The following is a 12,852-nucleotide window of genomic DNA, read 5'->3' on the forward strand; positions in this document are numbered from 1 at the left end:
CGGGGAAGTGGGGAGAGCGGGGAGAACGGGGAAGTGGGGAGAGCGGGGAGAACGGGGAAGTGGGGAGAGCGGGGAGAACGGGGAAGTGGGGAGAGCGGGGAGAACGGGGAGAGCGGGGAGAACGGGGAAGTGGGGAGAGCGGGGAGAGCGGGGGAAGTGGGGAGAGCGGGGAAAGCCGGGAGAGCGGGGAGAGCGGGGAAGTGGGGAGAGCGGGGGAAGCGGGGAAGTGGGGAGAGCGGGGGAAGCGGGATGGCGGCGGGGCCGCGCCGCGAGTCAGCGCTGCCCGGGCCGCGGCTGCTCCCGGCCCGCAGCGGCGCCCAGCGCTGCCTCCCGCTCCCTGCACGGGTGTGGGTCCAGGGGTTTTCTCCTGGCCGAGGAACACCTCGTGGCCGTGCCGTTTAACGGCGGAGCAGTTACACCATGGATTGGGTCCATTGAAGGGTCTGGAGCACAAGTCCTGTGAGGAGCAGCTGAGGGTGCTGGGTTGCTTAGCCTGGAGAAAAGGAGGCTCAGCGGGGATCTTACCACTCTCTACAACCACCTGAAAGGAGGTTGTAGCCAGGTGGGGGTCCGCCTCTGCTCCCGGGCAACCAGCGACAGGACAAGAGGACATAGTGTAAAGCTGCACCAGGAGAGGTTTAGGTTGGACATGAGGGATTTCCTCACAAAAAGGGTGATTAGACATTGAAATGGGATGTCCAGGGAGGTGGTGCAGTCACTGTCCCTGGAGGTGTTTAAGGAAAGACTGGACGTGGCACTCAGTGCCCTGGTGTTGTTAACAAGGTAGTGTTCAGTCACAAGTTGGACTCGATGATCTAAAAGGTCTTTTCCAATCTAATTGATTCTGTGGTTCTGAAGGGCTGATGTTCATCCATGTCTTCTGTGGTCCAGTTCAGTTGAGAATATCCACTTTGCTGGTGGGGCTCTCAGCAGAGCTGAAGGGTAGTGAGCAGCTGTAACGTGTCTGGGAATCAGGGATGGAAGCACATCCCTATTAAGTGTGATGATCTGTTTCACTGGCTTATCCTGTGGAAGTACATCTGATGGGACAGCAAGTCACTGGCTTAACCTGAAGAAGTGCTGAGGGCATGGCCTGGAGGAAGGGCTTTCTGTGGAATGTGCAGAGAGAAGGGCTTAGGAAGTCCTGAGAGCAGGCAGGCACTGATTCTTCTGGTAGTAGTACTTCTCCCAAGTCACCCAGCCCTAAAGATCTTGGCTTTGCAGATAGCCATAGCAGTGTAAGAGATGGGATTCAGTTTCGAAAATAATATAAATTGAAGCCTTGTGTTCTGTATATAGACCACGTAATGGAAGTGTTCCCTATTTCACATTTCTGATGGGAAAGAAACACAGATCCCAGAGGTGTAAAGGATTCACGTACATACAGAGCTGTAATAAAAATGATGGGTTTGTGAGAAAAAAAAGGTCTACAGCCAGGTGAGGCAAGATCTGAAAGCCTTGTTGATGGAGCAGTTACTCACCAGCAGACTGGATTACAGTGAGAAGTCTGCTTTGCAGCAGGCTGCTAGAACAGTAAAGCAGAAGGAAGAGGATGCCAGTGAGCTTCCTGACATGCCCAGCGTATTCAAGGAAACAAAGGATTATTTGGAAGTTTAGGCCAATTTAGAGTTTACTAACAGCTGGAGCAAGGACTTTAATTGTAAGATTTAGGAAGAAGATGAAAGGATTGCAAATAGCTGAGGAAGTAAACAATATATGTGTGTGGTAGAGCTAGATGGAGAACATGGGAAAGCACAGGCCTCAGACCAACCATCAGGTTTTCTGTTTCTGGTGTGCTGACAAAAGTTGCATTTGTTCATTTTTGGGATGAAGTTTATGGTTAGAAATGATCATGTCTAAAATTGTGCGTTAAACTGAGGGATGGCTTGCTGGGTGGTTTAGCACCCAAACAAACCATTGATTCTTCTGTCCAGGTGGTCTTTTTTGTACCTGCTCCTACTAACAAACTCTGCTGAAGACAACAGAGTGAAAAGAAGAAACATGTTTAGAAAGACAAAGCTGCTTTTTCTTTTCCTATAGATTTCAGAAACATAATCCACTCTTTGATTTTTTGCTTACTGAAGTAATGGGTAAAGAACTGCAGAAATGGGCTTCAGAGAAATAAAAGGTTTCCCTGATGACTGAGATAGCAAAAAAATTATGTGACTCATATGTGCTCACTAATGGAGCCATATGAAAACATTCTATCCAAATTAAAAGGTTTCTGGTCAGAACAGGAAAGCTAACAGTTTAGAAGACTTAATAGGAAGTGGGATGGGCACAAGCATCAGTTGACAAAGGGAATTTTGAAGTCACAATGATTTAAAAACTGATTACCATTTCAGGGTAGGAAAAACCTTAATCTAAAAAAAAGATGGGGGTAAAATGCTCTTGGGACATGAAGTGTAGTAAGCAAAAGAGTGTTTCTGTGGATGCGCAGGGCACTATATTTTGTGTACACATGAGTGTGTTGGATGTTCTGGGGCTGAAAACTTGTGTAATGTAGAAGTGAGAGTGTGTGGTACTAGTGCAGACTCCAATAAAATGAGTTCTTGGCTGGATCTGAAATGGATTGCATTACACTCGGGGAGGAAGGTCAGGACCTCAGCTACCTTGGTGGGCCGGGGGATCGGATTCTGCAGGAGATGTCCCACTGCAGCACAGTCTTATGATATAAAAGGAGGAGTTCAGTTTTCTCCCTTTGCAGAACAACTCCTCCGGGAGCAGGCTGAGCATATTCCATTTCTTTTAGGTGGCCTATGGAATAGCTATTAAATGGTCAATACAAGCACAAAATACACCTGTCAATTTTTAAGGAAGAAACTCAGTAAAAACCATGCTTTGAGTTCCTAAAGAGGGATGAAGAGATTTGGGCTATACTTAAATTTCTGACTCTCAGCCCCCTTGTGTAACTCTGTCCTGTTGGCTCAAAAACACAGATACATATTAGCACAGACACAGAGATTGCAGACTAAAAGTGACACAGGCAATCTAATTTGGCAGGTTACCCTTTGCAAATACAAATAAGCCTTTACAAAATGATATGGCTGTTATAATGCAATCGGTTTAATATATAAAAAAAGTCAGCCTTTGATGAATTGTAATTGTTACTGGAAAATTAGATCCACAACCAAAGGAGAACAGTCAGATTTGATTTCCTGACCTAAGGCAAGGCTGTGCAATTTAACTGTAGGAGCTGTCTTTCCTTCTTTCCTTCTTAAAATTGATTATATTATTGTTTGCTATTGTGTTTTAGATGATGCATAAGAAACACAAACTGCACTGCAGGTACTATTTTAAAAAAATCCTAATGAAGGGTAGATAGAAAAAGGCAACATTTGGAAGGAGCAATAGAAGTATTAAAGATCTGTCCAGCCAGTATTTTAGTTTCTTCTAGCAAAGAGGCTGAATACTCAGGAAACAACTCCCAACAGCCTATCTTTTATCCCCACAGTTCATTTAGGAAGGACACAGTAGGAAGGAATTAAATCACACCTTAAAGTCAAAGAGTGAATTAAAGCGCTTCCAGATTGTTCTGTTTATTCTCATGAGAATTCTCTCTTGTACACAAATTCCTTTCCACAGTAGTTTAAGTGACCCATCCTGTCTACAGTGTATTTTAAATAGCAGCATATCAGAGAAAGGAAGGAGAAGATGCATTTTGTATACATCTCTTCATGTGTATCTTTCTAGCAACATTTGAATGTTTTTCTTCCTAGTTCATCTCTTCAATTCAAGATACAAGACAGGACCACCAATACAGAAACAGATTTTGTTATTCCTGGAGTAATCAACAATATTGGCATGCTAACAATGCCTAAAATTCTTCCTGAGTAACTGTGTGAGAACACATCTTCACTTGTTAGTCAGCTCTCAAAGCTGCCAAGGCATCTTGGATACGGCTTCAAAAGCACTTAAGAAACACCAAAAATATCATTGCGTGAATGGCTTCATAAGTGCTGAATACTGAGTGGCTTAGAAATAAACATGTTCGTTGCTGAATTCTTTAACTACTGTGAGTTTTAGTAATGTGTCTGCATTTTAAGCCACACATGATCACACCTGTAAATTAACATTAATCCACTCTTGATTCCTTGAGTGTTAGACACTCCCAGAAGAGAGAGAATTTTGGCCCTATTAAAATTAATGGTGAAACTCCAACAGGGACATACTGGCACATAAAAGCAGCATACAGTATGGCTATTTGCATATGTCTTTGGATAGACCCTTCTTCTGACAAGGAACCCCTTTCCTGATCACTCAGAAACACTTTTTCCTCCTATTTCTTCAAGACTATTTGAAGCAAAATAATATTCTCATTTGTCCTTTTTTTCTTGCTCTTTTTTCAGACAGGATTTTTTAAAAAATCCATTTGTAATTTTAAAATATCTGAGCATATGTTCTGTGTGGAAAAATTCAGTCTGTGCATTGCTTGGGAACTCTTCACTGTGAACTTTAATTTGAGCACTCAGCGTTTTTAATTTGAGCTATGCAATTGCACATCTGACTCAAATGGAACTATTTCCGTTCCCTGGCTCCATGACTTGATTTATGCTTTATGGTTCTGTTTTCATCCAAAATCAATTTCAATAGAATCTTTACCTGCAGATAAAATTGCAGGAGGAAGTGCTTTATGTTTAAGCTACAAATTTGAAATTCACCTTCTGAAAGAATATTCAATAATTCTGAGCTGATTAGAAAGCTCTTGTCCAGGAATTGGGAGATTCAGGTTCTCTTTGTCTCCCTACAGGGTTTTAAACTCCAGCCCAGACTATGGCTATTAGGAGTAGAGGGGAGTGTTATCTCCTTTGGCTTTGTTTACAGGCATTAAAGATTCACCACAAGAGGAAGGGAGAAAAAGCAGGATCTGATGGATTTAATGAGAGTGTGACGTTCAGGACCATGGGTGGTCTGTGTTGTAGTCCTGCTCCAGGAGCAAGGCAAATGTGCACAATAGCAATCAAGTGTAAAAGCATAAAAATACATGTGTGAAGGGACTAGAAATCTGTTGTTTCTCTTGCCCACCTAAACTCCAGCCATTGGGAGAGTCACTTCTTCCCATTCTTTCCCTTTATAATCAAAGGGATATATTTTGATTATAATTAAAATTCAGAAATTTAGTAAGGAATCTCTCTTAGTCTCATATGCATAGTTTCATATGGTAGTATGCTTTCAGTGGCACAGCTTCACACATTTGTCTGTATCCTGAGTTCCGTGTCATTAGTTTCCTCATGTTCACGTATGTTTCTAACACCCAGTGAGCTCTTTACAGGGCTTTCTATCACAGTGCCTACAAAGTTTCTCTTGTGTCTGACTTTATTTCCTTCTAAGTATCTTGCACGTCCTCTTGCACATCTTGTTATTCGTCCCATCTCCTGGTTTATGCTGAAAGCTTTTAAATACTTTTAAATGATGCATAACAGCAATATAATTAGCCTAATAGCGTGCTATTGATTTTCATTTCAAACACTGACATTTGAACATTTCAATAGCCTTTTAACAGTGTGTATATTTAATGTGATTCAAAGACAAGGCAAATGCAACACAGTATCTCTCTACTAAAAAAGTTCAGAGTCTCTGTTTCCTGACCCTCTTTCCCCATCTCCTGCAATCTTCATTCCAATCATCCACATTGGAAGTATATAGTGTTCAGTGTTTCAAAACAAGGGAGCCATAATCCTTGATACAAGAAGATAAAAGGGAAAATCACAAAATTGCAGTATCCAGACACAGTTTTGCTTATCTGCTCTGATCACAATGAAGATATTAATGATCCACATCCAGTGAATGCTGCCAGAGAATGCAATGCATTAGCTCTGGAGTGAACTGCCCAAAGATGCCCTCTAGACAGTTCTCACGCTAACTTTGTGAGCTAAAAAGCACAAAAATGCCATCAGCAAACATACACATCAGCATAAGATGAGATAGCAGCTCTCTTTTGATGAATAACTCAGTAGTTACATCCTATGAAGAGTTTTGTTTCTAGGAGAGGTTTCTGAGAATTCAATGAGAAAGATGTGAAGCAGCCATACACTGTCCTGACCAGCCTGTGTGTGTGGCTACTTGGACATAAAACTAACAGCAGTATTGCCAGGCTGTACTAGGTATATATTTTCCTAGTGTTACAAGTAAATACCTTCATTTTCCCATACTGTGACATGTTTATTTCAGAGAGTGTTTATCTAAAATGAATACAGGTCAAGTTTACATCATTATACCTTACCCTTCTGTCTTTTCATGGCATGATTCATATTCTTTGCTCATCAGTCGTCTGCACAGCAACATAAATGTGCATGACACTATCAAGATATTAGGAAATACAGTTTCTGCCCTATGGTTTGATTGAACAGAAGGTAATACATAAAGAAAGAGAGAAAAGCAAAGGACCAGGGAAATAAAGAAGGCCTATGCTTTTGTGAGGTCTTCAGTTAGCTTGCTTTCCCAAAGTATAGCTTTTGGTTTGTAGCCACATCAAATAAGAGGATCATTTGACAAGTCATGACTCCGACCTCACTGCAACTGCATATAATTAGACATGGGTTTTGCTATCGAGCTTTAAAAAAAAATCAGCTGCTTTCATTATCATTTTGTTCAGATGTTTTTTCAATCCTGTGGTTTTCTTTCAAGAAGATGATGCAAGTAAGGTCAGGAGCAAAATTTCTGAGAATATATAAGTGATTTTGAAGTCTGAGTTCCTTTTTGAATTATTAGTAGTTCCCAGCATGTTAGACTGAAATTATGATACACAATTTTCAGAGGTTACCTAGAAATTCAAAACTGTTTATCAAATAAGGTACCTAAGACAGGCATATGTATGTTTTGTTGTAAAAATGTAAGTTAGTTATATTTCTGCCCATAACAGAGACTCTTCTAACTAGAAACAGAAATGAGCAAGACCATCTTAGTGTACCTTGAATAGGTGATGATAGTAATAAGTAACTCGGCTGAAAGCAGTAGAGTGGGGCATGGATATTAAACCAGTTAGAGAAGAAATCTCTTATGCATACAGTTAAAAACAGAAGAAATTACTGTTACCCTTTCATTTAAGATAGGTCACATGAACAGTCTCCAGAAGAACCTAATTCTCTTGGGTGATGGTGGAGGGATTGTGGGATGATGAACACAGACATCTCATTTTTGACCTCCAAGTTAGGAGATCAATCCCATCCCGTGGAGAAGCAAGATCAAGTTTGACACCAAATTGAGGTTAACTCCTGGTCAGAGCCCCAGTCGTATCTGCAGGCAAGATACTTGTTCCTTTTCTAATCTTCCAAGAGTGTGTTGCATCCCTTTTCCCCAGACTGTGCTGGTCTTTCCTATTTTAAACTTAAATTCTTCAGGATGAGGACTGCCTCTAATGACAGTACAGCGATTTCTGGGACTGTGAACTATCCCTGTAATGGAAATTCTGGCATGTCTCAGGAAGAAGGGGCTTCTGTGCATAGGCAGTTGAAGCAAAAACTAATGGGTAGTGTGAAACCAAAGGGGTTGTACAATACAACTGCTGCTTTCTGCCCACCCACTGTGGGGGAAGTCCCCTGTGGCTCCTGCTGTTGGCACTTGTGTCTTGCAACAACCAGAAGTTTCTAGAGGATGTGGAACTACTTTGTTCCCTTTCTATTAAGCACGACTGCCAGTTCAGTGAAACTGAAAGGTAGTAAATTCAAATCTCATAAACAAAAAGCATTTTATATACATCATGCATATAAAGAACTTACTGCTACAGACTGTCACAGAGGCCATGGTGGTAAGGAGGCCTGACATTTTCAAAGATAACAAAATATCTAGAGTAAATTCAGGAAAGGAGACATTTAGAAGGCAAATAAGTGCTTCTTCATCTTAGACAATCTTCTTAATGATGGATGAGACCTTTTTGGGGATTATTTTCTCTGTTGTAACTTGTCCTGGTCACCATCAGACAGGAATTTCTAGACCATAAATCAGAACAAATACAGCAATTTCCGTGTTGCTCACACCTGAGAGAGCTGCTGACCATAAAGTGCACCAAGGGTTTGATGTAAAGCACATCATCTGTCACTGATGCAGTAAAACTGCACTCATTCTGTGGGGCTGTGGAAAATTGCCCAATGGGCAGCTGTTCTGCTGGGCAGTGATGTGTACTCTTGGGTAATGTGGCATTGGTGTACAAGGCCCTGTGTTCATTGCTCTGCTCTCATATGCTTAAAAGAATCCTAGATTGTGCAATTCACGCACCTCCTGCTCTTCCTTTTAATTCTTTGCTCAAAATCCAGTGCAAACTTCCTCTCTCATCCTGACTATTTATAAGTATACATAGAAACAAATGTTTTGTAAAGATGTAAGAGACATTCTTCTTTATTCCCAGGGGCAAATAAAACCTTTTATTTTTAGCCCAGTTTCCTAAGGAAATAAGACTGATGCAATCACATTGTCTATTTGTCTGTCTATCAAACTGGCCCCCTTCCCCCCTTCCCTCCCCCCATCAACTTCTCACCATTAATTTCTTCCAGCCAGATCTGAAAGAAAGGCAAAATTCTTTCAAAAGTGTTAAATGCACACAAGTTTTATGAAAATCAGTGGGTGGGGCAGAGGAGAGATCTTATCAGTTTCCTCATGGGAGAAGTGAGTTCTGGCTGAATTCAGTGGGTGGGCAGCAATGGGCTGTCCCCTTGGGCATAGCTGTAACACCGCATGATGCCTGTGGTCCCCTGAAGGTGGAAAAACAAGAGTCACTGGGGTGGGAGTTCAGCGGTGCTTCTGGAGAGGTTCTCCTGGGTACTTGGCAATATTTCAGGGGTTGGGAGAGAGACATGGTGGCAAAGGGGAAGGGAAGGAATGGGGTTGTGGGACATGTGAGGGCAGAGCACACCTTAGGGTTTTCTTTATACCCAAAGGAGCTGAAGGTTAAAGTCATATTCTGGGGAGCTTCTCAAAGAACATGGTGGAAATAAATGCAAAGCCAGTGCTAGAAAAGGGGACACAAAAAGCAGTTTTGGTTTTCAGACAGCTTCTCCAACTTAGTCTGATATCTACTAATGCCTTCCTAATATCTTTACTTAATATCTTGTGATGTCTGAGGTTTTTTTTAATGGAGAAATTGGTAAGATAATTTCAGAGACCAAGCTTCCTTAAGTTCCTTCCTATTCACTAATATGCTGGTTAGCAGATAACATTTAAACACAGAGATAATGTCTCTTGTCATAGGTCTGGGAAGCATCTTCTTCTGTTAGGGAATTCCAACAAGTCAATACTCTAAAAATGCATTTTAAAACAGTATTGGTGACAGGCCTTTACTTCAGTTGTCCTGCTCTTCCTCACGAAGCCCCAGCTATTTGTTTGCCAAATTCTTTCAAGTTAAACCTGAAGTACCTGAATCTGGAGACTACTGTCTTGCAAGGGATTCAGAACAGGTTAATGGATAAAGATGAGATAAAGATAAAAAAGCAGTGACCCTATTCTGATGAGCAATGTAAATAGGAAATTCTCTTCTCCACTTTCCAATTGACGAAAAAAAATTAATTACAGCCATCTTAGATCAGATGACTAAGCAAGAAATTGTTGGAGCAGGGAGGGAGGGGGGAGAGGGGATAAAGGTTCCTGTTCTCCTGCTTACTGATTTTGGACACAACTCCAAATTTTTTAAAATGCAGTTGGACTTGGAGTGCATGGGAAAGAAAGAAGAGTCAAGAACTACCTACAGCATGATCTTCCTCTCACATTCATGAAGTGTGTGGTGCACACAAACATGCCACTTGCAGTGCAGAGATAGGGCTACTCAGCAGTATTTCAGGGGTGGGAAGAGAGAGGTGTGACATCCTCGTGGTATCCTTCATTTCTCTTGCTGTCCCTGCCTATGTCCAAAGATTGACATTCTTAACTGACGCCCTCACAGAAGGTGTGAAGGTGCAGAGTGCTGTTAACACAAATGGCCCAGAGCACACAGACATTCAAACAAGTTTGAAGGCTGAGCCATTTTGCCTTCAGCAACTGAAACCATTTTGCAAATATTTAATATATAATTAAACCTTCTTTTCCCATCAGGTGACCTGACCTCAGCATGTAACTTGACATGCCAGGACAGAAGAAGATGGTGAGGTGGGTCAAATAAAGTAAAAATGGATAGAAACTTTCTATTTGTAAATATACTATCAGAAATAACCTGAGCCCCTTCTCCAAAGGGGAAACCCTAGCTTTCTTCAGGATCCTTGTTTCATGCTCTATGCATCCCATGCTTGTGTCCATAAATGTTTCCCTGTGATCAGCCACCATCTGTAGATCTATGTCCCTGACTGCCTGTCATTCCTGCCTTTCTTGCAGAGATCACACCAAGGACAGACACATGCAGTCAGTGTAGCTGGGAAAGTGCATTCTCTCTCAGCCAGCTACTATTTCACATATATTAGCTACTGGAGCCTGTGGTTTGGCATCAGCACAAACTTCTTCCTATCACAGCATTAGAAGTTGTCTAATCAACACAAAAATGGTTACCTAAGCCTGGCACAGCCACCTCCTGGTTAGCAGTGGTGACCCATTTGTGCACTGGGCCCCCTCTCTGGTTTATGACAGCAGTTGTGGGTCAAAGCAAGGTCTTCAGAGCACTCCAACTGGGCAGAGTTCCCTGTGCAAAAACTCTGTAGCTGCTGCTTATCACCCCAGCTCTAGATCTTGATGCAATTTCACAACCCTGCAGCACCAGAGACCTCAACTGGCATGTCTGAGGCAAACAACAGCTGTCAACATTCAGCAGTGTCAGCAGCACCATTTCTTTGCCAGGACCTATCACTGTCAGGTAAGGGTTAAAAAAGACCACTGCTGAAATGCCCTTCATGGTCAGAGTCTTCTGTGTGCATCCTTCTGAAATAACATCACAATCCAAAACAGGAACAGCTCTTTCAATGGTGCAGGATCCATGCCTGGGCAGCAGCTGGAGAGGACACAAGAGAAAAAGCTGAATCAGAAGTATTTTATTTTTAGTAGTTTGATAATGGACTAGGAACGTCTGTGAGCTGGAGTTGAGGAAAAACAAACACGTCTTTCCACAGCACATGGTGAAACAGTTCCTTAAGTACTTCATGCTGGTGGATACTTTGAAGTCCTAGCCACCCTCCCAGAACTCCTTGAGTGGACTTGCATCTAGAACTGTGAATCAAATGTGTGCTTTTGGGCAAGTTTGGTTTGTCTGGATATCCACACCCACATATGCAAGCCAGGGTAAATGCTACAGCGAGAAATGGGCAGAAGTGTAACTTGGCAGAGCTGCAAAAGTGTGCAGAACTGAAAGCAAAGCATCAAGTTTCCCAAGTCCCAGGGCTGCTTTGCAGTGAGAAAAGGGTAAAGCAACAATACTACCTTGATTTCAGTTTCTCCATCAGCTCACTGGTTCTGCCTTGTAGGTATACAAAGTACCTGCTACCTGCGTGGATGTACACATTCCTGTACTTCCGTAGGTATGGTTTTTGTCTTTAGAAGGTGACATGCCCCAGCAGGCTCCTCAGTTTACATCATCCTTCATCTGGCCAGAAGGAGTTGCTGCAGCTTCCAGCCAGGTCAGAGTAAACTCTATGTCCCTTTGGCACAGGCAGATGGGCTGAGAGCTGTAGTCTGATAGCATTGCAATACTTCAGAAAATGCTGTTTTGGTGAGGTCCTGAGTCTTGTTGCTGGACAACACAGACACTTCCGAGACAAGACACCATGTCCTTAAGAAGACTTAATCTGTACCATGAATGGAGCAACTCTCATACACCTACCAAGGTGAGTATAACCTTGTGAAAAAGAGCATGGAGAATGTCAATAGTGTGCTTAGATAAATAGTTTCAACTGGAAAATTTGAGTTTGCTCAGTGTGGTTTATTTACGATCTGAACATCGAGAGCATTTCAAGCATCTACTTGAACAACAAAAGAAGAAACCACTCTGTATTTACACAGCCTTGCACCTCCCCTTTCCCAGTAACTCTTAAACCTGCGGCTATTTTCAATGAAAGGAGAGAGAGGGGTAGAGGTCTGGAAGAGATGGAGCTGTACAATCTCCATCAGCTGGAGACCTGGCAGAGGAGAAGGGCTCTGCCATGGAGTCTGCCCTCATTTTTGCTGCCTGCTCTCTCAACTCTAACCAATTTTCCTGCTCTCATTTCTTGGCCATTTTGCAGCTATGTCAGACCAGCTGGCCCCAGCAGGGAGGCTTTGGGAGGGAGTCTGAACCAGACTGGGAGGAGGGGAAACAGGAAGCATTGCAGGAAGAGGGGACTGAAGATGTAAAGGCAACATGGGGACATGGAAAGAGGGTACAGGGAGACTATTACAATAAGGGAGGGCAGTAGAGCAGAGGCTGTTATAGGTTTTGCTGGTTTTGCTGCCTGCTACATCCTCTTCTTTGACATTTGAAAGGAATGTGAAGGTGAAAGACAACAGGAATTAATAAATAAACAGTAATAATCAGTGCTTTTCAATTCCAAGGGTTTTATAAACATTAATGAACCTTCATGAGCTGTTGGAGACGTATTTAAGCCATATTACACTATCACAGATAAGGAGATTAAAGCTCTGGCTCAAGTCCAAAGTTTTCAAAATCAGAAACTACTTTTAAGAGCCCTCCTTGATGTTCAGCACCAAAACTGTGAAGGGATTGATTTCACAGTTGCCATCAATGTCGATTACATGCTATTTACTTCTGCAAAGCTAGGTCTAAACATGCACACTCAAGAGCAGCAATATCTTTTGAAAATTCAGGCTCAACCCAACAGCCTGTTGGGTTCTCCCAAAGTAGGTAAGGAAAAACTGGTTTATGAGAGAAATAAATATGTAAAAACCTTTATGTTTTTTACTATTGCACCATGACAAGAATGGAAACAGGCTTTGCGGGCCTAAGACACT

General features: G+C 42.3%; 1 long non-coding RNA gene across 1 annotated transcript; it reads left to right on the forward strand.

Annotated features, from left to right (window-relative positions):
- The first annotated feature begins 520 nt into the window (after nucleotides 1-520).
- Nucleotides 521-4,019, forward strand: LOC121670334. The gene is made up of 2 exons (XR_006018114.1): nucleotides 521-562; nucleotides 3,720-4,019. It is a non-coding gene; the product is annotated as an uncharacterized LOC121670334 (long non-coding RNA).
- The last annotated feature ends 8,833 nt before the right edge of the window (nucleotides 4,020-12,852 follow it).

This window comes from Corvus kubaryi, unplaced genomic scaffold, assembly GCF_017639235.1.
Source record: "Corvus kubaryi isolate FWS band 111438036 unplaced genomic scaffold, C.kubaryi_AGA036_p1.0 133, whole genome shotgun sequence".
Lineage (NCBI taxonomy): Eukaryota > Metazoa > Chordata > Aves > Passeriformes > Corvidae > Corvus > Corvus kubaryi.